This window comes from Neomonachus schauinslandi, chromosome 12, assembly GCF_002201575.2.
Source record: "Neomonachus schauinslandi chromosome 12, ASM220157v2, whole genome shotgun sequence".
NCBI classification, from domain to species: domain Eukaryota; kingdom Metazoa; phylum Chordata; class Mammalia; order Carnivora; family Phocidae; genus Neomonachus; species Neomonachus schauinslandi.
Window position 1 is genome coordinate 45,614,203 of NC_058414.1, and position 27,001 is coordinate 45,641,203.

Consider the following 27,001-nt stretch of genomic DNA (forward strand, 5'->3'; position numbering starts at 1 on the left):
CTACAGTTCCAGTAATTGTTTCTTCACTTCTTACCACCTACCCTGAAATCAATGGATGATAATTTAACTTTTGTTATAATAGTATCTGTATTAGCTTGGGCTGCCATAATACCATATCACAAACTGTGTGGTTTAAACAACAGAAATTTATTTTTTTCACAGTTCTGGAGTCTAGAAGTCCATGATTTAGGTCCTGGCAAATTTACTTTCTGGTTAAAACAAAACAAAAACAAAAACAGAAAAACCTCTCTTCTTGGTTTGAATATGGTTGCCTTCTCACTGTGTCCTCGCATGGCCTTTCCTCTGTGCACACGAGGAGAGTGAGAGAGCTCTCTAGTGTCTCCTATTCCTTTTATAAAAACTAGGGCCCCATTGGATTAGGGCCTCGTGCTTACAACATTATTTAACTCTAATCATCTCCCAAAGTCTTCATCTCCCAATAACATCACATTGGAGGTTAGGGCTTCAACATGTGAATTTTGTTGTAGACTTCTCAGTCTATAAAAGCATCCCACTTTTTTTTTTAAGATTTATTTATTGATTTTAGAGAGAATGAGAGAGCACATGCGCGTGCATGTGCATGTGTGCATGCTGTGGAGGGGGCAGAAAGAGAGGGTGAGAGAGTCTTAAGCAGACACTGTGCTAAGCACAGACCACAATGCAGAGCTCAATCTCACAGCCCTGAAATCACTACCTGAGCTGAACCCAAAAGTCCGATTATTGAGAGACGGCACCACCCAGGCGCCCCCAATAACATCCCACTTCTAAATATCATTTCTTACATAGTGATATCTAAAGTTCATATTATAATCACAACCCCCAAATCTCAGTTACCACAACAAATACTTCTCATTCATGTTGATTATCACACAATCATGGTCCTGCTGTAAGGCTCTCTGCTCTGTGTGTTTTTTTTTTTATACTGGGGCCCAGCCTAATATAGTAATTCTTATGGAAGAGAGAAAATGCAATGGTAGTATAATATGATTACTCTTAAAGTCTGGCTCAGATACCATCTATTGTCACCTACAGTTACATTCACTTGGGCCAAGCAAGGTAAGTGAGTTAGCATATCAAAAGGATGAGAAATATACACATGACTTTTGTATGTCCTTATACTGACTGGTATTCTTTGTAATTTAAGTAGAGGTTAGTTCATTTACATTGATTATGATGCTTGTATATTTGAATTAATTTTGACCATTCTAACATCTGCTGGTTGTCCTAGTATTATTTCCAATGTATATTTCCTTTTTTGTGAATTCTTTTAAGTTTACTGTTTTCCTAATTCCTTTCCTTCATTACCATTTTTTTTTCTAATCATGTATTCTCATTGTATCAGCAGCTTTGCTGAAAATGTTAACCTGAATATTTAATCTAAATTTAATATTAATCAATAGCATTTGTGATATATTCCAAAAACCTTAGAATGCTTGGATTCTGCTTATCTCCCACCCAAATTTAATACTTTTGTGTATAGGATTTTAGTTTGATTTTAACTTTTTTCACTGTACAAAAAGAAATATTACTAAATATTACTGCTTTGGTTTATTGTTTTTTTTTAATTCTTATTATGTTGTGTTAATCACCATACATTACATCATTAGTTTTTGATGTAGTGTTCCATGATTCATTGTTGCGTATAACACCCAGTGCTCCATTCAATACCTGCCCTCTTTAATACCCATCACCAGGCTAACCCATCCCCTCACCGTCCTCCCCTCTAGAACCTCAGTTTGTTTCTCAGAGTCCATAGTCTCTCATGGTTCGTCTCCCCCTCCGATTCCTCCCTTTCAATTTTCCCTTCCTACTATCTTCTTTTTTTTAAACAATGTTCATTTACATTTACTGTCAAGTTGATGATTATTTCTGTTGATATCCTTTTTTGCATCTCAGAACAGTTGAGTTCATCAGCTCTTGAATCTTTGGGTTCATTTGTCATCTTCCTGAAATATAACTTTAGAAGTCTCTTTATTTGATCTGTGGGTAATACATTCTTTCAATTTTGTTGTTCTGAAGAATCTTGGTTTTTTTTGACATCATTCATGAAAAATTCACAGTCTCTACAGTTTTTCAATGACCGTATTTTTCTCTTAGTCTCCAATCTTCTAACATGCAGAGTTGTTGTTAAAAATGCTTCTCTATTTTCCATTCCTCTGCTGGAAATCTACCTTTGTTCTCAGATTGCTTTTGAGATCTTCTCTTTGTCTTTGGATTCTAGAAGTTTCATTATTATTTGTCTAAATATGGGCTTCCTTTTTAAACAATATTTGGGTTTTATAGGTTTTCCTCAATTCATGATATGGCACATTTACCAATTCTAGAAAATTTTCAGCCATAATCACTTCAAATATTTTTTGCCTCTATTTCTCTTTAATCTCTTTTAGAACTATGATTAGAAATATGTTGGACCTTTAAAATCTATCCTCTATTTAAACAATCTTCCCTGTCATATTCACCATCTTTGCCTCTCTTGCCACATTCTGAGTATTTCTTTTATAGCTGTCTTTTTAGATTACTATTTAAGTCATCAGCTATGTCCAACATGCTGCATGGCTATCTTTCTGTTTTTTAATTTAATTTGTCATAGTTCCCATTTTTTGCAGGCTTAATTGGTTATTTTTTCAAATGTCCCTGGACAATTTGATATCAAACTGATAGTTTCAGGGTTCTTTGTTTCAAATGTATTTAAAAATTAGACAATTAATTCATTTATTCAAACAATATTTTTTTCTAGGCTACAGAGACAGCCAATAAAATAAAATAAAATAAAATTAAATTAAAAAATAAGATAGTCAAGGAAATAGCAAATAAAATCCTTTAAAACTGGAATTAATTAGTTAAATTTAATTAATGTTTCAGAGATCTATTTCTCAATTTTTAATCATATTTAATTCTTCATAATGAAAATAACACTTGTAACAACATCTGGTTCAAATCAGCTCCTCCCAGTGTTTTTGAAAAGAGTCTGTTTTCATAAGTTCTACCTCTGAGGGTTGAATAAAAGACAGAGCACATATTACAGGAGATTTTTGGTTTCCTCTCTTCAGTATCTTCCTTGGTTCTTACATAATGGCCCTTTAAACATCTATATGGAGTTTGCTGATAAATCTACAAATAAAAACATTTTTTAAAAATTGGGTTACTTTGAAAGCCAAAGTGAATCTTATCTCCTACCTGTGGTCCTGTAATAACAGGGTCATTTGTCAAATGGGTTAAGATTCTAAGTCAAGAATACCAGAGACTATTTTTAATCTTGATAGTTAAGTTAGGAAAATGACTAAAGCACGGGTTTTCCATATTTCATACTAAATAAAATGCTGTCAGCCCATGGATGTGGGCAGGACAATTGCAGTTCTATCTGAGGTAGGAAAGCTTCCATGTTTTTAAAAACATATCCCAAAGGAGAGAAAATGGGAGTGCAGGAAATACTCATTTACTAAGTACATACTGTATCCTTAACCTGTACTATTATTCTGTCCAAATGATCTCATTTAATATTTACAGCATTATTAAATATCAACAGTCCTTTAATACTGAGAGCATTTCTGAGGGTGTTATTTTACCTATTCCACAGACTGGTATATTGAGTCATTTGTGGAAGCTAGGAGACTGGTGAAATATTCTTTTTTTTTTTTTTTAAGATTTTTATTTATTTATTTGAGACAGAGAGAATGAGACAGAGAGCACATGAGAGGGGGGAGGGTCAGAGGCAGAAGCAGGCTCCCTGCCGAGCAGGGAGCCCAATGCGGGACTCGATCCAGGGACTCCAGGATCATGACCTGAGCCGAAGGCAGTCTCTTAACCAACTGAGCCACCCAGGCGCCCGAGACTGGTGAAATATTCTTATAGAGATTTCAAGCAGTTAGAAATTTAAGATTAGAGACATAAATTTGATGCTAGCTGTTCTTGTTGTTATTTGGTTTTTGTTTTGTTTTGTTTTGTTTTTGTATAGACATGGTAGTTTAAAACTTAGAAGTTGATGAGATCCTTTTAGAGAAAAAGCATATACAGAATAGACATCTGTATTGGACCAAATATATGTAAATTTCTCCTCCCTTGTCCCAGTTAACAGATCCACTTAACTCTAGGCCCCTGGCCACTTGCTCAATGGAGAGGTCTTGGCCACCACCACCATTGCCTCATTTCCTCCTAGCGCTTGCTGTTTTGGCCTTTCCTCAAAGCGAGTGCTGACCTCTGGTACAGCCTCATCTCAGTCATCATGGAGGGAACTAGAACAGGTCAAGTGTGCAGGCTCAACTTGACTGGACTTGTTGAAGTTTCCTCTACCACTTCTAGACTCAAGTGAATCATAGCACCATTGGTGTAGGATCTGGCTTTCCCAGCATCTCCTAGGGAGAGCACAGTAGAGGAAGCTAGAAATGTGGGCAATGTAATGTCCACATGGACCAAATTTTTACCAACAAGAGGTAGGAAATAGGATGGATGACCTATATGTCTGTTCGTCTTCACAGAGCTATTGCTCTAAGATGAAGAGGTCCTGTGAGGTCTGAACAGAGATCTCAAATATGGCTAAGTAATCAGCCATGTTAATATGTTAAGCTGTGGACCGCTTGGGAAGACACTTTCTGATTTTGTTTCCTTATTTAATTCTTTCTATACCTTACTTAATTTTCCCTGCTTATCTTTTTTGCTCTAGAATGGTACCCACCAGTAATTAGGATGACAGCTTTGTTTCAAGCACTGTGTCTAAGGAAACCAGAAAACCCTAACATCAAATGTCATATAACGTAAGTCAACAAGAGTTGGAGGAGGGGTGGAGAGGGGACGGTGGACATCAAGAATGTTAAAGGCAGCAGAAAGTCTTATAGGGATGAGTGACAACAGGATATTTAATATGATGATTGGGAATTCTCCAGTGACATTTCAGAATGCTGTAGTAGTGCACTAGAAATGAAAGGAAGAAGTACTCAATATTAAAGAATGCATATTTAAAAAATATCCTACCTTATATTATTCAGGCAAATGATATTTATTCTATTTCTTTTTCTTAAATAGTAGAAATGTGTGTGTGTATACATCTATTTATATATATTCATTTATTATTATTTATATTTATATTTATTTATGGAAGCGAGACTTGCCAAATTTGAAAATCATTTATTATCTTTGTATTTATGTTTTATCTTCAAGGTATCGTTTATATAAATACACTCCCATACACACAAATGAAGAGCACTTGTTGATTATATTGATCCTATATATATATATATATATAGAATAAATATATAAACAAAATGTATATATGTGAATAACGAGCTCATCTACATATTAATGTTCATGACCTCTCCAAAAGTAGTGAAACAGGGTTAAATCACAAATTCAGTTAAACAAACAACATATTTCTTGAGTCCCAAAAAATACTAACAGAAGTTTAATCATTCTTCCAAAGGTTATTCACCCTGTTCAATATTAAATTAAATCATTTTCTACAAATATTGACAATAATGTCACTGTTGCGTAATAAGCATGCAAATGCTCCCTTGTTGTGTGTTAACAAGGGAACTAGTGATGGTGATACCAGCGCACATGCATTTATTTCAGGACTGGCGTGTGACGTCCGGTCTTTTCCGCACGACCCACGTGGGCTCGCAGCAGCAGCTGTTTTGTGCAGAGCCTGGCACTATTTCTGCCTCTGCCTTCTGTTCTCTTCAGAGCCCTTGTTCTCAGACATTCCCTCCTCACTGACTGCCAAATGCCAGGTGGAACTGTCTGCCGCTGCTATTCTTCCTAACCATTCACAACTCTGCCCTGTCTTCGAAGTCATTCTGCCCCATCTTTGAAGTCGTGCTTCAGTGTGTCTTTGAGCAAACTCCCTCTCTAACCTCTCTTCTGTCATGACCCTTCAACTTATCATGCAGCAGTTGCCAGGTTACCTTGCTGACATCTGTCCCCTGCAATTGTCCTGCCACATCCATGGGCCGACTGCATTTTATTTAGTATGAAATATGGAAAACCCGTGCTTTTCCTTCATATGGTACTTTATACGGCACAAAGTGCTTTCAGATAAATTATTGTCATTGTTTTTAGTTTGATACTTACAGATTTGTAATTTTAACGGGGGAGGGTGTGGTGGTGGTAAGTTTTCTAACATTTATTGAATAGGCAGCCAGATGTTATGGTAGGTCATTTCTATGTAGTATGATATCACTTTAAATTTCATCTTCTCAACATATTATCACCCACGTAACTAGTAAGGAGCCAAGAGAATAATGAGACTTATCTAAGTCTGGGCTGTAAGGAGCTAGAACACAGATAATCTGTCACAATTTCAGGGCTTTTCTGCTATTTTGTACCACCTCCTACATCCTATAGGTGATTGCTTAAACAAGCCAGCTCTAAAATTTATACCACTGAGTTGCATAACAATTTGCATGCCTTTTCTATAGTACTTAAGACAATACGTAATTGTTACTTGGGGGATAAACCTATGTCCTTTGAGTTTCAGAGTATAACAAAGTTATCTATTATCTGTAGCACTTAGAATGTTCACAATAAATATTTGATGAATGAATGAAAGGATGACTATGACACATAGACCAATACTTAATAGCAAACTACACACTTTAGAAAGGAAATTTAAAGCCACTTTGACAATGCAATTGTTTTTAAAGATACATTGATCTCTTTATTAGAATGAGTCAAATCAGGACAAAGAAAACACCTAGTAATTTGAAAAGAGAAAGTTTACTATAAAAAATTGTTGGCTATAACAGAGGATTGGAGTAATGAGAGATTCACTATTAAGAAGTGGGGAAAAATATAAAGAATATAGGAAGTGTAGATTATAAGGAGCAGACATTATCCCTAGAAAGAGGTCCCTCCACACCCAGCCCCAGGGTTGAGCTCAAGACCTTGCTGTACTGGACACAATTATGGCTCCCTAGTGACAGAGAAATTTCTGTGATGCCACTCCAGTAGGACTTACTGGAAGTGTGCCCTCTGGAAAATGTAGGAAGTCAGCCCTTTTGGGAACTGGCCAAAGCATTCAGAGAGACGTGTCACGGGAGGCACTCCACAATAATATCTTCTACAGACTGAGGGTCGCTGGAGTGGTGGGGGGTGGGAGGGACGGGGTGGCTGGGTGATAGACATTGGGGAAGGTATGTGCTATGGTGAGGGCTGTGAATTGTGTAAGACTGTTGAATCACGGACCTGTATCTCTGAAACAAATAATACATTATATGTTAAAAAAAAAAAAAAAGATAGTAGGAAGGGAGAAATGAAGGGGGGAAATCGGTGGGGGAGACGAACCATGAGAGACTATGGACTCTGAGAAACAAACTGAGGGTTCTAGAGGGGAGGGGGGTGGGAGGATGGGTTAGCCTGGTGATGGGTATTGAGGAGGACACATTCTGCATGGAGCACTGGGTGTTATATGCAAACAATGAATCATGGAACACTACATCAAAACTAATGATGTAATGTATGGTGACTAACATAACATAATAAAATAAAATTTAAAAAAAAGATCTTCTAAAGGAGGTGACATGGAAACTTCTCAAATCTGAGTGTTGCCGGCTGCTGTGCACTCCTGGAGCGGCACTGGGGAAGCCATGGGAGCCCACGACTGGAGAACCACCTCACTGTATGTATGGGTACGGTGCTGGGAAAGATCAAAACTGCAGGGCCTTCCTTCACGGTTTCTCTATCGCCTCTATGGACAAAGCTCAACATTCTGCAAGCTGGCGATAGAAGAAAACTTTAAAAGGGCCCAAATCCATTTTCACAGAGCAGACAAGCAGGGTGAATTTGGAGTGGAGAGGCAATCAATTCATAATTAGTACAGTCTTCTTGACATCATTTTAAATAACAATCACATTTGATTGTGGTTTTCTGTTCTTCTTGTTTAAAAAATTTTTAAAAAAATGATGAGAAAGATTTTCATTCTATCAAGTTAGTCCTGCTTCAGTTTACTCAATAAAAATGGTAACAAGGAAAGCTGATGTGATTTGGATGCAAGGAAAGTAAGATTCCTTCTTGGCTACCATCTACAGAATCTTTGACTTTTAATAAATTAACCTCATTGAATCATAAAGCACGTATGCAATGGATAACAATCTTTATGTAGTTTGTGGGAAGATTTAAATAGAGTAATTGTTATAAAATCTCTTCCTAATCTCTAGCACATAATATTCCCTTTCCTAAGTGGCTCATGATGATATTTATATTGTGTTCACCAGTCTAAGAAGAGAGACCTAGTGTTCTGGTTAGTTTCTCAAGGACTTTTTAAATCTATTTCTATTTATTATTTAGAGAATATATTTATTACAAAATTTCTGCCTTTGGGACCAAAATAAATTAACCTAGATTGGTTTAATTTAAGCTTCTTTTGTTTCCTCGCTGATGAAAGAAGTCAGAGATATTTGGGGATCATGACTCCATCAGGTCAGCCAAATCTGTTAGGTAACTGGCAAGGTTCAGCGTATCAATAGGCCCACGTGTTCAGTGACTACAGTTCTGAGATTGATATGTTGTTCTTTGCACCTCCGTTGTAATTGACATAAAACATGTCTGTGATACCACTTTGTTCCCTAAAGTCATAGCACAACTACATAAACATTTGGTGATTTGTGCTACTTGGGAACTCTTCCAGAAGGAAGCAAATTAAAATGTTTGCAACTAATGGGAAAGGATGTGCTACTATTTGCATATGGGTTGAGTCAGATAAACCTGATTCGGAGAAATGGATTTGGAGCTGAACACATGACTTTAGAAAATTTGCTTACACTGAGATTTCTCATCTGTAAAAAGAGAATAATACTACTACCTCATGGTATCCTTAGGATATGTAGATGAAATAATTTATGTGAGATATTTGTATATTGACTGATGAGGTTAGCTCAGTAAATGGAATTTATATGTATTCTTTTTCATCCTAATTTTTTAAATCCTTAAAATTCTCTATTTCTGTTGCATGTATGTATGCATGTGTGTGTGTATGTCCATCTGTCTCTCTCTACATATATAAGATCGATACATATATAACCTATGTATAATGTATAATTTATAGATATAATATAGTCATCTATTATATGTATACATATATTAGATATAATGTATATTATTATTATTAAGTACTCTCATATAAACTCTCCCCCGCCTCCTTCTTTTCATTCACTACTGCCAGTCACTCATTTTTTCCAGCTAACACACCAATTTCCTGTTTCCTCACACATTAAGTTCATTCTCCCCTTCAGGCCTTTGCTCTTGTTCCATTTTCCTGAAACATTCACCCACCAGACAATCCCATGGCTGGCCTCTCTCTCATGATTCAGATCTAAATTCAAAGGTAAACTCTTCAAACACATCTCCCCTGGCCATGCCACCTTACCTGGCTCTCCCTTATTGGCCAGTCAGCCTATACTCAATCACTCTGATTTCCTTCATAGCAGGGACCACTGTTTGAAATTTTTTCATTCGCATATTTGTTCACTGTTAAAAATGTCTTTCCTGCCCCACTCAAATATAAAGTCTCATTTATTTTTGTCTTCACAATGTTTAGAAGAATATGTAGCATAAAACAGATGATTGCTAAAAATATGTCACATGAATGGAGGTTTGAGGCAGACTCGAAATCTTTTGGAATTTCCTCACAGCCCTTCTTAAAGGAAAAACCAATTTGGACAGCTGTTGGAGAATTTATGGAGGTTTTTGAGTTTATGGAAAAAATGAGACACATTTACCCTCTGAAAGTTCTCAGGTTAAATAGCTGGAGATGCAAAAATATCAGAAATAAAGTAGCCACTTTTCTATTAGGTGTCTATTACTGGCTAGCAAGCCTTCCCCAAATTTAGTAATTTTAAACAGCAAAAATTATTATTTCTTAAAATTCTGTGGGTTGGCTAGGCACCAGTGCATGATCTCATGATGCTCATTACATATGAATACAAAGAAAGCGCTCATCTTCGGGAAGCCTAGCCAGATTTCTTCATATGGTAGCTGACAGTATTCTGACAGAACAGGCCTAAGCACGTCAGCCTCTGCTTACATCACTTTGGCAGATATCTAATTGGCCGAACAAGTCCCATGATGGGCCAGCCACATTATCCATAAGGACATGGATGTCAGGAAGAGTGACTACACATAGTAGGAGAAAATGCAACCTATTTTACTGCGATTTCTCAATTTCTCTTGGCCTTAGATTTTTTTTTTTTTTTAAGATTTATTTATTTGAGAGAGAGAAAAAAAGAGAGCACGAGTTGGGGTGAGGGGCAGAGGGAGAGGGAAAAGCAGACTCCCCACCGAGCAGGGAGCCCAACAAGTCACGGTGCTTGATCCCAGGACCCCTGGATCATGACCTAAGCCAAAGGCAGACATTTAACCGACTGAGCCACCTAGGCGCCCGTCCTCAGATCTTCTAACATGGAACATAGATGTCATTGCCAGATAGTGTCTCCCTGGATCTGGGAGACTAAATTCTTTCTAAGCCACTGCCTTTTTATTCTTAGGGTTATGTCACCATTTCAAAAAACTTATGCTATATAGTATATGTGCTTCCATTAAGGAAATGGTGAAAAATGATGAAAAATGTTAGGCTCTCCCAGTTTCATTAAAAAAAAAAATACCGGGGCGCCTGCGTGGTTCAGTCATTAAGCATCTGCCTTCAGCTCAGGTCGTGATCCCAGGGTCCTGGGATCGAGCCCCACATCGGGCTCCCTGCTCAGTGGGAGGCCTCCTTCTCCCTCTCCCACTCCCCCTGCTTGTGTTCCCTCTCTTGCTATGTCTCTCTCTGTCAAATAAATAAATAAAATCTTAAAAAAAAAATACTGCTAGTGAAACTGCATCCACAGGGAGTCACAATAAATAAGTAGGAAGAAGAGAAGATTCAGTGGTCTATTGCCCTTGGACAAGAACGCTGCCTCTAGTTTTTCAACACCTAGAAAACCTATTACCTACATTTACTTTCCATACAATTATGTAGGTATATGGACTACACATGGCAGATAGAAATTCATATTGTAGTTTGGCTGGTTTTCCATATTAAAATGAATAGTCATCTGCACAATGATAAATGGAATCAAAGATCATGAAAGCATTTTTTCCAAGTTAAGATTTCCTTTTGGTCAATTTATTCAACAGGTTTAGTGTCTAGCATACGCACTAAATTTAACAAATAAAAACAGCCTCTGGTCTCAGGATCTTCTTGGCCATAAATGGGAAAATGAATGAACAGATTGGGACAAAAATAAGAAAGGCAAACACTCAGGTCTTGTTATGAACAATGCTAGGAAAAGGGAGTTATAGAAAGAGATAGACTTCAAACAATGTTACAAATTAATCTGATTACTCTGTGTTAGCAGGTTTCATGACTTCCTCTGTTTACTGAAACTGTTCCAGGAAAACTTAATAGTTCCCTCCATTTTTTTCCAAATACAATGATCTCTTGACTCCTGTCCTCTTATTTGTTTGTTGCATTCTATTGTTAATCTTTTCTGCCATCTTAAAAGTAGTGTCTTACTCCTTTTCTCCTGTGAAATTGTGTACTCTGTTTTCTTCTTCCTTTGTGACCAATACTCTTTTGACTTCTGCTCTCTGCATCTTCTAGCTGAGAGTATCCTAGGTTAATTCTTATTCTTTTCTCCTTTATCTTTACTCTTATTTTCTTGATATATATTCTGGCTTATTGCTCTTGCTGACATCCTATAATGCATAATCGCTGTTCCTGTAATCTCACTTGGAGCGAGCACTGTCACACTGAATTTGTGGACACCTAGGGCAATTTCTTGAATAGCTGCTTCTTTGGAAGAAACACACTTAGGAGAAACACACTTACAAAGAAACACAGGAGATATTTAAGAGGTTTAAAGGTTTAACACCAGTTCTCACTTAGCTAGCTGTTCTGGCAGCCATAAGTTCTCCAAACTCTTAATTTCCCTACCTGCCCAGCTAACTTCTACTGGACTCCAAATTCTTAATACAAAATAAGCACTCACTCATGTTGTAAGACTGAATGAGCTCTATTTCTCTCCATGGTGCTATCATACTCAAGAGTTGACAATGACTCCCTAGTATTCACTGACACTTTTATGACCTTAAAATTACTGTAGGATATAGTCTCAGCGTGTAACCTTTCTTATCAAACTCAATATAGTCCCTCTACTTACTCTGTGTGGTCTCCTTTCTGCACTTTATAGATCATGTTCTCATTCGACACTAACAATTTTACACATATAGTTTGTGTTACCTGCATGGCCTCTTTTCTTGTGTTGATCCTTATAAGGATAAAAGCAGTTGCTAATCTTAATGAATGTTTACCATTTACCAGTACTATGCTAAAAGCCTTAAGGCCTCAGCATCTTTAATCCTTGAAACAATTTTATGAGATAGGTATTTTATTTTTTTCTGCTTTATTGACCATGAAATTGAGACAAAAGAGGTAGACGACTAGTCCAAGGTTACCCAGCATGTATGCAGTAGAGCCTAAGTTCTTAGGCGAGAGTATTTTGAAATCCTTTACTCTTCTGCACTGTGCTACCAGTCTCCAAAGATCAACCCAAAGCCCACCTTCCCTTTGAACTTTAGTCTTTTTCCTCATCTTTCCGAGTGTCAAGGGGTTCTGTATTCCCACAGTCTTTATGGTGAGCAAAAATATGTCTTTAGGAATTACCTCAAACTTGTATAAAGGTTAACAAGGAGAGAGAGAGAGAGAGAAGAAAAATCCTGAAATGTTTGAACATAATGTACCTATTGACTCTCAGTACTTCGGTGCCATTGGTCAAAATTTGTAATGCCAAAAAGGTAATAAAAGGGCAGCAAGAGTCCTCCTCCTGTCATTAGGTCCCAATTTAGATGATTTTCTCATAGAGTTTCCATTGTTACTGTGACACACCATTGTAACATTCAGTATTGTGCTCCCCTGTCAATGCTCTTCAGTGAACTATGACGTTAAAATGTTGTGTAAATTCTAACTTTCCTTGTCCTCTTTTTTTTTTTATCACCTGGTTGACTGACCTTGAGGTTTATAAAATCTATTTTCTGTACTTTTCTCATACAGGCTTCCTTGGACTGGCCTTCTAATTATTTTTGGATGCCGTTCTGGGACTCTCCCCCAGCTCTCCCCTTTTTCTGCAGGTGCCTTTCCTTGCTAGGTGCTCACTTTGAGCACGGATCTCACATTTCCTCAAGCAGTGCTCAGAAACTTTGCTGGAGGGGAAAGATCAGCTCATGTGAGAGTCATACCTCCCATAGATTTTCAAGTGAGCTTAGGTAGAAGATATTGGTTAGCTTTGTAACTATTGTTATTACTTTAGATATCTGTTTCCTAAAGTGTTATAGAAGCTCCTTGAGAATAAGAAAAAAAAAAATGCTTCATTTATTTACCTGGACTCTCCGTACCTACTACATAATAGATATTTAATCAATGTGTACTACTATGAAAAAATGTAGACTAAAAATTATTTCATTTTGTCAGTATAAGAACAATGACTCCATTAGCTAGATGGAAGATTTACAAAAAACAGAAAACAAAAACCAAACAAACAAACAAACAAAAAAACACCTTACCTTTTCTAAACCCTTGATGGGGTTGGATTCTCTGATCAGACAATATTTGAATTTCTATGTGTTGGAAGTTTTAGAGCCAGAGAAAGCCTATTTTCTACTTTAAATAAATAAATATTTTACAATTAGTCTAGAAATATTACCTAAAGTTATCATTAAAAAACATTACAAAATATACCATTAAAATAACGTACAAAATACTCATTTAGACCAATATATTATATATTTTATAATATATATATTTAGCTTTTAACTCAAGAATGATTCTCACATCCCTCAACTCTTTCCAAGGCAAGAGGTAAAGAGTATCACTGAAGAGCATGGGTTTTTGGAGTCCGAAATTGGCTTAAATCTTGCCTCCTTTCTTTTTTAACTATAAATTTGTCTGAGTTATAGGACTTTTCCTTGTCCCTGTTTCAGCATAAGAAATATAGCATAATAACATCCATCTGACAGGCTGCTGTAAAGACCAGATCAGATAATGTATGTAAAGCCTATAATAACCCCTGGCAACTAGTAAGGACCTATTAATTGACAGTATTAGAATTAGTTTAATGTTCTCTCAGAAAATACAGTTCAGACATGAGAGGTTGACTTCTGATCCTGACATTTTTTAGCTTAGTTCTTTTTCTTTCTAGTCCTAGTGCATAAGAAGTGTTTGAGGTCTGGTGGCAAACTTTGTTATTAATAGTCAAGGCCTGTTCAGCATGCTTTTCCAGGAAGAAAGCTATATTTAACTTTAATTTGTCTCTACAAAATGGTAGCTTGAATACTTCCTTCAAGCCAAAATGACTTGCTCATTTCTTGAGTGTTCTGGAGGTATGCGTGTGCATGTGTGTTTTCTTGCTGTTCTTTAATTTCAGCTGGATAGATGTTCTTCTTCTAAAAAATGTTCTATCACAATGGTAGATCTGATTTTGTGTTCAGTAACTTTGGGACCATTATATGATCTTTCTTTGATTCCTTTTTCTCTCTCCATGAGCATTACAAAATAAGTGCCCTTCCTTTGAAGCAGATGCTTTTTTTTAAATAGTTTTTTTTATTATGTTATGTTAATCACCATACATTACATCATTAGTTTTTGATGTAGTGTTCCATGATTCATTGTTTGTGTATAACACCCAGTGCTCCAAACAGATGCTTTTACGTAGCCACACAGTGGTTTGTTCCCCCATCACCTAAATTCTCTGTGAACATTGTGTAAGTATTCATCACGTGTCTACAAACTTAATATTTATGGAAATCATCTCAGGAGCAGTTGAAAAAATGGAAGAAATGGAAATATTCGAAGAAATTTTGAAAAATTTCAAAGAAGTCACAATCTACCTGAAGTAACAACATTGACACAGACAAGACAATTAAGTCACTTCGTGTCTGTAATAATTCTGTGTTGTAATTATGTTCACTAATGCTCTTCTTTGTCATTATTTTGGGAGATGAGTCTCCATAACCCCAAATTAGGACTGTGGGTAGAAATACTTCTCTGCTAAGTCACATGCCTGTTACATTTATATAAATGTGTTTATTCAGCAAATATTTATCAAGCCTTTCTAGGGCTTGTCTCAAGAGGAACTTTGTGCCACATCAGTGTTCAATAACAAAAATTCAACTGAGTAAATTGTAAAGATCCAGTTGGCTTTATTAATTGATTTATGAATCGGGCAGCATCCCGTCTAGCAAGTAAGGGGGAGATCCAAAGGGCTACAGAAAAGAAAAGGTTTTTAAAGGTAGAGAGGAAGCTGAAAAAAGAAAATTATTAGCAAAGAATTCATGGTTTGAGGCAGGGTCACCCTTCTAAGGGGAATGGAAGGGGCTTATCAACAAACGTCCTAGTGCTGACCAGGAAATTCCCTGTTGACTGGTTAAAGGTTACATTTCTGGGGGGCTGAAACTACAGTTAGGTTAGTTATTAAGTCTTGGTTTATTGACTTGGGGGCTTAACCTAAGTGACACCATTTGAAGCCTGTGGTTTTCTTTCTAACACATTATGTTTATTTTATAACAACTTTTTTATGACAACTCTTTCCAACTTCTCACTTCTTCTGAAGAATAGTGAAGGCTACAGAATCTAACAATATATTATCATTCAACTTGATGTTATCTTCTCTAGAAAGGCCTGTTTATCAGGCACCTGCACCTTTTTCAAGGTCTGGGCTGGGTTTTCCACCTAGAAGCTTCAGTGCCTTATCAGCCTCCCAACACTCCAGGGTAAATTCTGCTTATGTATCCATCTCCCTCAGCAGACTTTCAAGTTAAGGGGAGTTTCTATGTGCTTATGATCACTGTAACCCCCAGGGCCTAGCACAGGGCCCAGAGTGTAGGTAGCTTCCAAAAATGCCTGATAAATTACACTAGGTGATGCCTTTGTCTTTCTGAAAATTCTGGGTTAGGCACTTCCTACTAGGACGTAACAGTTCAGGCCAGCATTCATCTCAACTGCATTTAAGCTACCAAGTTCCACATGATGGAATCTGGCTGCATGAACTAGATTTATGTCTTTGAATTTGAAGTCCACTTCACCGCTCTGAAGTTAATTACTTGATTTGAGGATGTGTTTTATTTTCTCACTTCGTACTCCTGAGTATATATGTCCCCAAAACGCTTTGGTAACTCAAAGTGAGCGTGACACAGAACTCCTATCTCTCTGTGCTTGAAAGCAATGGTACCTTTCTTCCTTTCCGAAATCACAGTTGAGGTTTTTTAAAGCTTTTACTAGAAATCCTCCTTTTTGCTTATGTATTTTCTGGTCTTGTCAATGATTCAAGAGGAAAAGCACACCGATCTTCCGTGCTGTCGCGTCTGAGAAAACCCGCAGCAGTCCTCATGTGAACAATTGAATCGACGTTTTTAAGTTCACCTTCGTATCGATGTTGTTGATATTCTCACACATCTTAAGTGATAAACGAAGAGTGAAAATCTTGGGCATTTTTGAATCATCTCTACCCACTTTCAAGTTTGCAAATGCCGATCTCCTCGAGGCAGGAAAAAAAAAAAGTCACTTCACACAGATACTTTGTCACTGTTGTTAAGAACTCCACCCCCCTTCGTTTTTGATCCCAGAGATGCCAGAGACAAGCTTTTTAGGACAAAAGAACTGACTTGTTTTCTCTGGCTTTTGGCTGTGACTTTAGCCTACGCTTTGTTTGACTGTAATCGGATACATTGGCACGAAAGTCGAAGTAGATTCCAAGAAGTAGGTGCTGGGCTTTTCATTGGTATATCGAACAGGGAATCATTCAGGCCATACATTAGCCAGCAGCCAAGTAATTAATAAAAACACACGTGGAAGAAAATGAATGTTTTGGTTGAGAAGGAGAATGAGAAGTCAGACAAAGGCCTGGGCTTCGTGTCCTTGCCCTCGGCGGCAGCGGCAAAAATAATGTTATGAATAGCATTGAACTTGAATTTGCAGCAAACTGCCGCTTTTATCATAAACAATTGCCAGATGGTATACATTATCTCTCTTTTTTCTCCCTTCACAAAAGCGGCATTAATTGCAGAGCAGCCTAGGACTCCACTCAGCTCATCAGTGTGATAACACTTCATGACCCTGATTAGCCGTCAGTCTACTCAATTAAAAAGATCATTTAGACATTCACCCAATCATTTGCCTATCGAGCCACCTGGGCCTCAACCAGGGGCTCCATTTTTAACATTCTCCTGCCCTCTCTCATCTTGCCTCGCTTTTTTACATATCTCCAAAAGACGTAATTGAATTAAATAAAGCGTCTCAGGGGCAGCTGCAACATCTGCTGTTTGTGGTATGTCAAGCCTTCAGCATTAAAAACAGTTACATATGCTCCAAATTAGCAGGTCGCGGAGATGAAACAGTCGATGATAGTGTTTTTGAGCCAGCGTGAGAAGCAGCTCACAGCTGTGTGCAATTTACAATTAAAGGCTTTATCAGCGCTCAATTGTACTAGTGAATCAAGTGGTGAGAGGTCAGTTAGTGAATTAGACCAATTAGAGCTTGTACAGTTAAATTATCTGTCTTATTACCTACTGATAAACAGCCTTGTCATATCTTTACTGGAATGATGAAGCTGAATGAGTTTTATGGAGTGATAAGACGTGTTCACTACAGGGGAACTTAGTGGTTTGTGAATTCAAAAGCTGTAGTGACAGAACAGCTTTATGTAACCCTTTAAAACAACTATAAAACAAGAAACCTGAAATTGGTTAAAACGCTCCAGATTAAGTGGTTGTAGCTACTTGTGAATTCATCTCCAAGGGCATGTTTTTAAAAAGCATTTGGTAGCAGAATGATATATGGATCCCCAAACTTTATTTTATTTAGTATCAATTTTTTTTTAATTAACTTCGATGAGAATAAAGCAAAAATGTGTCTGGGACATTTAACGACCAAACACTTCAAAGCAATTTATGAAGAGCAGATAGTTTTCATGGGTCTAGCAGTTTCTTCCATTGGGAAATACAAATTCATCATTTATTCTCAGAATCAGAAAATATGCATAGTTCAGAAGTTGCAAACTCTACATACAGGACAAGCCACACCCATTTTTATGTTTCTGTATCATAGAGATGGGGATCCATAGATAAATGGCTGTGTTTAAATGGTCTATGATAAAGTCATTGGTGAATTATTTGTATTTTGGCTTTCCCTTGAATGAGTGCTCATCCTTTGTCTGCTTGGACAGTCTCATGATTATCAAATAATGGGAAGTTTTTATTAATACAAGTATTATTGACTAGGAAGACTAAAAAGACTAGACCCAAGTCATTCTTAAGTCAATAGTCAGAAAGTAATCTGGAGCAAACATCTCAAAGAGCACATATTTATATCTCTTAGTATATGTTTTCCTAGACTAAGAATTCAAATATTCAGTATAGGAAAAAAATTAAAAACCTTATGAGAGACATTTTAAACAATATTTGTGAATTGATTCATTCTTTTCTTAACAGTAACTTTTTAAATTTTTTAATAATTTAAATTTACTTTTATTAAAGATATAGAAACAGTTATATCCTTTAAAAAATAGTAAAAACTTCTACTTTGTAACAGATTACTATGGACAACAAAATTTACTAAATCCTATATAAGCATTATAGTGAACACATTCAATAGTATACATGGGCCAAAAATATATCTTTCTTTAAGGAAAAGTGTTCCAAAGTTTTTTAATAATCAAGAATCAATACTCTATTTATAAAATATGTTTCTAGAGAAGCTTAATCAATTCTCTCCTCTAAGAAGACACATTATAAAAATATCAATTTATCTCAAGTTAATCTATGATTTTATTGTAGCGCTAATTAAAATAATCAGTGTTTTACCAAAATATAGAATAATTTAAAATTTATGTAAAATGTGCAAAGCACATTAAATAAATCTTGCAGCCCAGGAATAAATCCCACTTGGTCATGGTGAATAATCCTTTTAATGTACTGTTGGATCCTATTGGCTAGTATTTTGGTGAGAATTTTTGCATCCATGTTCATCAAGGATATTGGTCTGTAATTCTCCTTTTTGATGGGGTCTTTGGTTTGGGGATCAAGGTAATGGTGGCCTCATAAAAAGAGTTTGGAAGTTTTCCTTCCATTTCTATTTTTTTGGAACAGTTTCAGAAGAATAGGTATTAATTCTTCTTGAAATGTTTGGTAGAATTCCCCTGGGAAGCCATCTGGCCCTGGGCTCTTGTTTGTTGGGAGATTTTTGATGACTGCTTCAATTTCCTTAGTGGTTATAGGTCTGTTCAGGTTTTCTATTTCTTCCTGGTTCAGTTTTGGTAGTTGATACATCTCTAGGAAAGCATCCATTTCTTCCAGATTATCTAATTTGCTGGCATAGAGTTGCTCATAATATATTCTTATAATTGTTTGTATTTCTTTGGTATTAGTTGTGATCTCTTCCTCTTTCATTCATGATTTTATTCATTTGAGTCCTTTCTCTTTTCTTTTTGATAAGTCTGGCCAGGGCTTTATCAATCTTGTTAATTCTTTCAAAGAACCAGCTCCTAGTTTTGTTGATCTGTTCTACTGTTCTTTTGGTTTCTATTTCATTGATTTCTGCTCTGATCTTTATTATTTCTCTTCTCCTGCTGGGTTTAGGCTTTATTTGCTGTTCTTTCTCCAGCTCCTTTAGGTGTAGGGTTAGGTTGTGTACTTGAGACCTTTCTTGTTTCTTTCTTTTTTTTTTTTTTGAGACCTTTCTTGTTTGTTGAGAAAGGTTTGTACTGCTATATACTTTCCTCTCAGGATTGCCTTTGCTGTATCCCGAAGATTTTGAACCATTGTGTTTTCATTTTCATTTGTTTCCATGAATTTTTTTAATTCTTCTTTAGTTTCCTGGTTGACCCATTCATTCTTCAGTAGGATGCTCTTTAGCCTCCATGTATTTGAGTTCTTTCCGACTTTCCTCTTGTGATTGAGTTCTAGTTTTGAAGCATTGTGGTCTGAAAATAGGCAGGGAATGATCCCAATCTTTTGGTACCAGTGGAGACCTGATTTGTGACCTAGGATGTGGTCTATTCTGGAGAATGTTCCATGGGCACTAGAGAAAAATGTGTATTCTGTTGCTTTGGGATGGAATGTTCTGAATATATCAGTGAAGTCCATTTGGTCCAGTGTGTCATCTAAAGTTTTTATTTCCTTGTTGATCTTTTGCTTAGATGATCTGTCCATTTCAGTGAGGGGGGTGTTAAAGTCCCCTAATATTGTATTGTTGTCAATGTGCTTCTTTGATTTTTTATTAATTGGCTTATATAATTGGCTGCTCCCATGTTAGCGGCATAGATATTTACAATTGTTAGATCTTCTTGTTGGATAGACCCTTTAAATAGGATATAGTGTCGTTCCTCATCTCTTATTATAGTCTTTACTTTTATTATAATAAAAATATTATATTTAATATTATTATAAATAATAAAATTTATTTTATTTTTATTATGTCATTTTCAATGACAGCCTAGCTGGATATAGTATTCTTGGCTGCATATTTTTCTCATTCAGTGCTCTGAATATATCATGCCATTCCTTTCTGGCCTGCCAGGTCTCTGTGGATAGGTCTGTTGAAAATCTAATGTTTCTACCATTGTAGGTTACAGATCTCTTCTCCCGAGCTGCTTTCAGGATTTTCTCTTTGTCTCTGAGACTCATAAGTTTTACTATTCAATTTCGGGGTGTTGACCTATTTTTATTGATTTTCACGGGAGTTCTCTGTGCCTCCTGGATTTTGATACCCATTTCCTTCCCCAAATAAGGAAAGTTCTCTGCTATAATTTGCTCCAATATACCTTTTGCTCCTTTCTCTCTCTTCTTCTGGGATTCCAATTATTCTAATATTGTTTCATCTTATGGTATCACTTATCTCTCGAATTCTGCCCTCATGATCCAGTAGTTGTTTATCTCTCTTTTTCTCAGCTTCTTTATTTTCCATCATTTGGTCTTCTATATCACTAATCCTCTCTTCTGCCTCATTTACCCTAGCAGGTAGAACCTCCATTTTTGATTGCCCTTCATTAATAGCCTTTTTGATTTTGACTTGGTTAGATTTTAGTTCTTTTATTTCTCCAGAAAGGGTTTCTCTAATAACTTCCATGCTTTTTTCAAGCCCAGCTAGTATCTTTAAAATCATCATTCTGAACTCTAGTTCCTACATCTTAAGGTTGGTTCAACATCCACAAATCAATCAATGTTATACAATACATTAATAAAAGAAAGAACAAGAACCATATGATCCTCTCAATAGATGCAGAAAAAGCATCTGACAAAGTACAGTGTCCTTTCTTGATCAAAACTCTTCAGAGTTTAGGGATAGAGGGTACATACCTCAATATCATAAAAGCCATCTATGAAAAACCCACAGTGAATATCATTTTCAATGGGAAAAAACTGAGAGCTTTCCCCCTCGGGTCAGGAACACGGCAGAGATGTCCACTATCACCACTGCTATTCAACATAGTACTAGAAGTCCTAGCCACAACAATCAGACAACAAAAAGAAATAAAAGGCATCCGAATCAGCAAAGAAGTCAAACTCTCACTCTTTGCAGATGATATGATACTTTATGTGGAATACCCCAAAGACTCCACCCCAAAACTGCTAGAATTCATACAGGAATTCAGTAAAGTGGCAGGATATAAAATCAATGCACAGAAATCAGTGGCATTCCTATAAACCAATAAGACAGAAGAAAGAGAAATTAAGGAGTCGATCCCATTTACAATTGCACCCAAAACCATAAGATACCTAGGAATAAATCTAACCAAAGAGGCAAAGGATCTGTACTCAGAACATTATAAAATACTTATGAAAGAAATTGGGGAAGACACAAGGCAGTGGAAAAATGTTCCATGTTCATGGATTGGAAGAAATAATATTGTGAAGATGTCAATGCTACCTAGAGCAATCTACACATTTAATGCAATGCCCATCAAAATACCATCCACTTTTTTCAAAGAAATGGAACAAATCATCCTAAAATTTGTATGGAACCAGAAAAGACCGCGAATAGCCAGAGGAATGTTGAAAAAGAAAACCAAAGCTGGCGGCATCACAATTCCGGACTTCCAGCTCTATTACAAAGCTGTCATCATCAAGACAGTATGGTACTGGCACAAAAGCAGACACATAGATCAATGGAACAGAATAGAGAGCCCAGAAATGGACCCTCAACTCTATGGTCACCTAATCTTCGACAAAGCAGGAAAGAATGTCCAGTGGAACAAAGACAGTCTCTTCAACAAATGGTGTTGGGAAAATTGGACAGCCACAAGCAGAAGAATGAAACTGGACCATTTCCTTACACCACACACAAAAATAGACTCAAAATGGTTGAAATACCTCAATGTGAGACAGGTGTCCATCAAAATCCTAAAGGAGAATACAGGCAGCAACCTCTTCGACCTCAGCCGAAGCAACTGCTTCCTAGAAACATCGCCAAAGGCAAGGGAAGCAAGGGCAAAAATGAACTATTGGGACTTCATCAAGATAAGAAGCTTTTGCAAAGCCAAAGAAACAGTCAACAAAACCAAAGACAACTGACATAATGGGAGAAGTTATTTGCAAATGACACATCAGATAAGGGGCTAGTATCCAAAATCTATAAAGAACTTATCAAACTCAACACCCAAAGAACAAAGAATCCAATCAAGAAAACATGAACAGACATTTTTCCAAAGAAGACATCCAAATGGCCAATAGACACATGAAAAAGTGCTCAACATCACTCGGCATCAGGGAAATCCAAATCAAAACCTCAATGAGATACCACCTCACACCAGTCAGAATGGCTAAAATTAACAAGTCAGGAAACGACAGATGTTGGCGAGGATGTGGAGAAAGGGGAACCCCCCTACACTCTTGGTGGGAATGCAAGGTGGTGCAGCCACTCTGGAAAACAGTATGGAGGTTCCTCAAAAAGTTCAAAATAGAGCTACCATATGACCCAGCAATTACACCACTGGGTATTTACCCCAAAGATACAAATGTAGTGATTCAAAGGGGGGTATGTGCACCCTGATGTTTATAGCAGCAATGTCCACAATAGCCAAACAACGGAAAGAGCCAAGATGTCCATCGACAGATGAATGGATAAAGAAGATGTAGTATATATATACAATGGAATATTTTGCAGCCATCAAAAGGAATGAAATCTTGCCTTTTGCAATGATGTGGATGGAACTGGAGGGTATTATGCTGAGCAAAATAAGTTAATCAGAGAAAGAAATGTATCATATGATTTCAGTGATATGAGGAATTCTTTTTTTTATTTTTCTTTTTTATTGAAATATAATTTGCACATACATTTTATTTGTTTCAGTTGTACAACATAATGATTCAATATAAGTATATTTTGCAAAATGATCACCACAAGAAGTCTAATTAACATTCATCACCTCATATAGTTAAAACTTTTTTTTCTTGTGATGAGTACTTTTAAGATTTACTCTCTTAGCAACTTTCCAGTATACAATACAGTATTTTAACTATACGTACATGCCATATATTAGGTCCCCAGAACTTATTTACTTTATAACAGGAAATCTGTGTTTTTTTTACTTCTTTCACCCATTTCGCCTATGCCCCAGCCCCCACCTCTCTCCCACCACCAACCTCTTTTCTATATCTGTGAGCTGTTGTGTGTGTGTGCATTTTTTTTTATTCTTATGTTAATCCCCTACATTACATCATTAGTTTTAGATGTAGTGTTCCATGATTCATTGTTTGTGCATAACACCCAGTGCTCCATGCAGAATGTGCCCTCCTCAATACCCACCACCAGGCTAACCCATCCTCCCACCCCCCTCCCCTCTAGAACCCTCAGTTTGTTTTTCAGAGTCCATCGTCTCTCATGGTTCGTCTACCCCTCCGATTTCCCCCGCTTCATTCTTCCCCTCCTGCTACCTTCTTCTTTTTCTTTTTTTTTTCTTAACATATATTGCATTATTTGTTTCAGAGGTACAGATCTGAGATTCAACAGTCTTGCACGATTCACAGCGCTTACCAGAGCCCATACCCTCCCCAGTGTCTATCACCCAGTTACCCCATCCCTCCCACCCCACCTCCCACTCCAGCATCCCTCAATTTGTTTCCTGTGATTAAGAATTCCTCATATCAGTGAGATCATATGATACATGTCTTTCTCTGTTTGACTTATTTCGCTCAACATAATACCCTCCAGTTCCATCCACATCGTTGCAAATGGCAAGATAATATGAGGAATTCTTAATCTCAGGAAACAAACTGAGGGTAGCTGGAGTGCTGGGGGGTGGGAGGGATGCGGTGGCTGAGTGATAGCCATTGGGGAGGGTATGTGCTATGATGAGCACTGTGAATTGTTTAAGACTGTTGAATCACAGACCTGTACCTCTGAAATAAATAATACATTGTATGTTAAAAAAAAAAAAAGAAGAAGAAGATAGTAGGAAGAGTAAAATAAAGAGGGGGTAATCAGAAGGGGAGATGAACCATGAGAGACTATGGACTCTGAGGAACAACCTGAGGGTTCTAGAGGGGAGGGGGGTGAGGGGATGGGTTAACCTGGTGATGGGTATTAAAGAGGGCACGTACTGAATGGAGCACTGGGTGGTATATGCAAACAATGAATCATGGAATACTACATCAAAAACTAATGATGTAATATATGGTGATTAACATAACATGATAAAATTAAAAATAAATAAATAAATCTTGAAACAGAGAAATAAGAAGAGAATATCCTACCAGCTTACAAGAATGAAAATAGATGTACCTGGCGTAGACATAAATAGAGCAAAAGAGTAAATTTTAGATATATAATGTCAGATGAAAGTCAATTTAGAGATTTTATTACAAGAAAATGTGGTCTTTCAAATTAGTGGGAGATACGATTTTTAAACTGATCTGAGAACAGTGATTGACAATTTAATGAACAAATAATCATATTTATACTAGAATATGATTTATTCATCATATTTTATACCAAAAATTTTTAGGAGGATAGTAACTTAAATATTAAAAAAAGTAATAAACTCACTAGAAGAAAATATAAAGTACCTAAATATCTCAGGTTGAATTAAAGAGTGCTTTCCCAAGTATGACATACTGTAAGAAAACAGAATCAGATTTGGGGATATAAAATATACTTATGATTCTATACTTAAAATTTTTTAGAGGGGCACCTGGGTAGCTCATTCAGTTAAGCACCCGACTCTTCATTTTGGCTCAGGTTGTGATCCCAGGATCATTGTTACAGGAATACTATTTCTTTAGTACCTAAGGTTCTTGGTTGTGGTGCTTCAAAGAATGAGGAGGTAGACCAGATGAAGAGTGATGGGCAGCACAGCAAAGTTTGTTGAGCAATAGTACAAAGCTCCCAGAGAGGGAGGGGACCTGAGAGGGTTGCTATGGGAGTTTCTAAGTTTAGGGGTTTTTATGAATTCTTTTGGGGAACTGTCTTCAGCAACCAAGGTGTGCTGAGTCGTGCCAATCAGGACTGGATCATATATCTGTTTACATATTAAGTTAATGTTTACCTGCTGATGGTCTTTTTGGGCCGACATCTGGGGACTTATGTCTTAACTGCCCCTTGCTTGTGACAGTGACAAATGCTTCATGGTTAATTGTTTTACTTTAGGACGTTTTGCGGAAGTCATTTCTGCGAAGGCTGCAAAACAGAATGCTAGTGCGGCCCTGTTTAAGCTGAAAAACAGGATGTTAGTGCTGTTTTGTCTTAGCTGTCCTGACTACATATTTTCTTGTTGGGGACACTGACCCTGACTGCCTAACTGTCCAACTAACTCCTATCATCATGAGATCCCCCGCATCAGGCTCCATGCTGAGCATGGCACCTGCTTTCTATTCTCTCTCTCCCTCTCCCTTTGCCCCTCCTCCCACTTGCATGCTTGCACGCTCTCCCTACCCCAAAATAAAAATAAAAATAAAATAAAAACATTTTTTAGAATATATATAAAAGCACAGAGATTGGAAAACTACACTTATAAACATATAGCAGACAACTTTCTAATATCATTAATGTATAAATATTATAAATCTTATACCTTTATTATTGAAAAAAATAAGCTAATGGAAAGGAAAAAAATAATTTGACAATATATACACATCAAAACACATAAAAATGATGGGGCGCCTGGGTGGCTCAGTTGGTTAAGCGACTGCCTTCGGCTCAGGTCATGATCCCCGAGTCCCTGGATCGAGTCCTGCGTTGGGCTCCCTGCTCAGCAGGGAGTCTTCTTCTCCCTCTGACCCTCTCATGCTCTCTCTCTATCTCATTCTCTCTCTCAAATAAATAAATAAAATCTTTAAAAAAACACACATAAAAATGAGTACGTAAAATATCTTCACTAATAATCATAGAAATCCTATTAGAACAAAGAGTAGGTGTAATATTTTAATTAATTTAAAGCTCATTGTTTGGTTTTATGAAAATCCATCTCCTGAATCATCAGAAAAAAACTACCAACACAGCAAAAAAATTAAAGGCAAATTTGTAGTAAAACTGAAAAACAAGAGCAATTTTTTATTGAAAATGGTACAAAGTCCATGGTTTGTATTACCTCATCCTTACAACAATTGAAGAAAATGAGATACTAATAATTAGTTTCTACCTTTTACAAATGAGTAAACTGAGGCTCTAAAAGGTTATATGATTGCTTGCCTAAGGTTACATAGGTAACACACACATATATGTATATGGGGATTTTATTTTCCATGTATATGCATGTATATGTGTGTATTTTTCTTGTTTGGAAAATGGAGATAGTTCTCAGTTCCATATACAAAGCAGGAACTGAGTGTTTTAAGAATCCCCCCACAAGAATGAAGGGGGGAAAATCGGAGGGGTAGACGAACCATGAGAGATGATGGACTCTGAAAAACAAACTGAGAGTTCTAGAGGGCAGGGGGGTGGGAGGATGGGTTAGCCTGGTGATGGGTATTGAGGAGGACACGTTCTGCATGGAGCACTGGGTGTTATGCACAAACAATGAATCATGGAACACTACATCTAAAACTAATG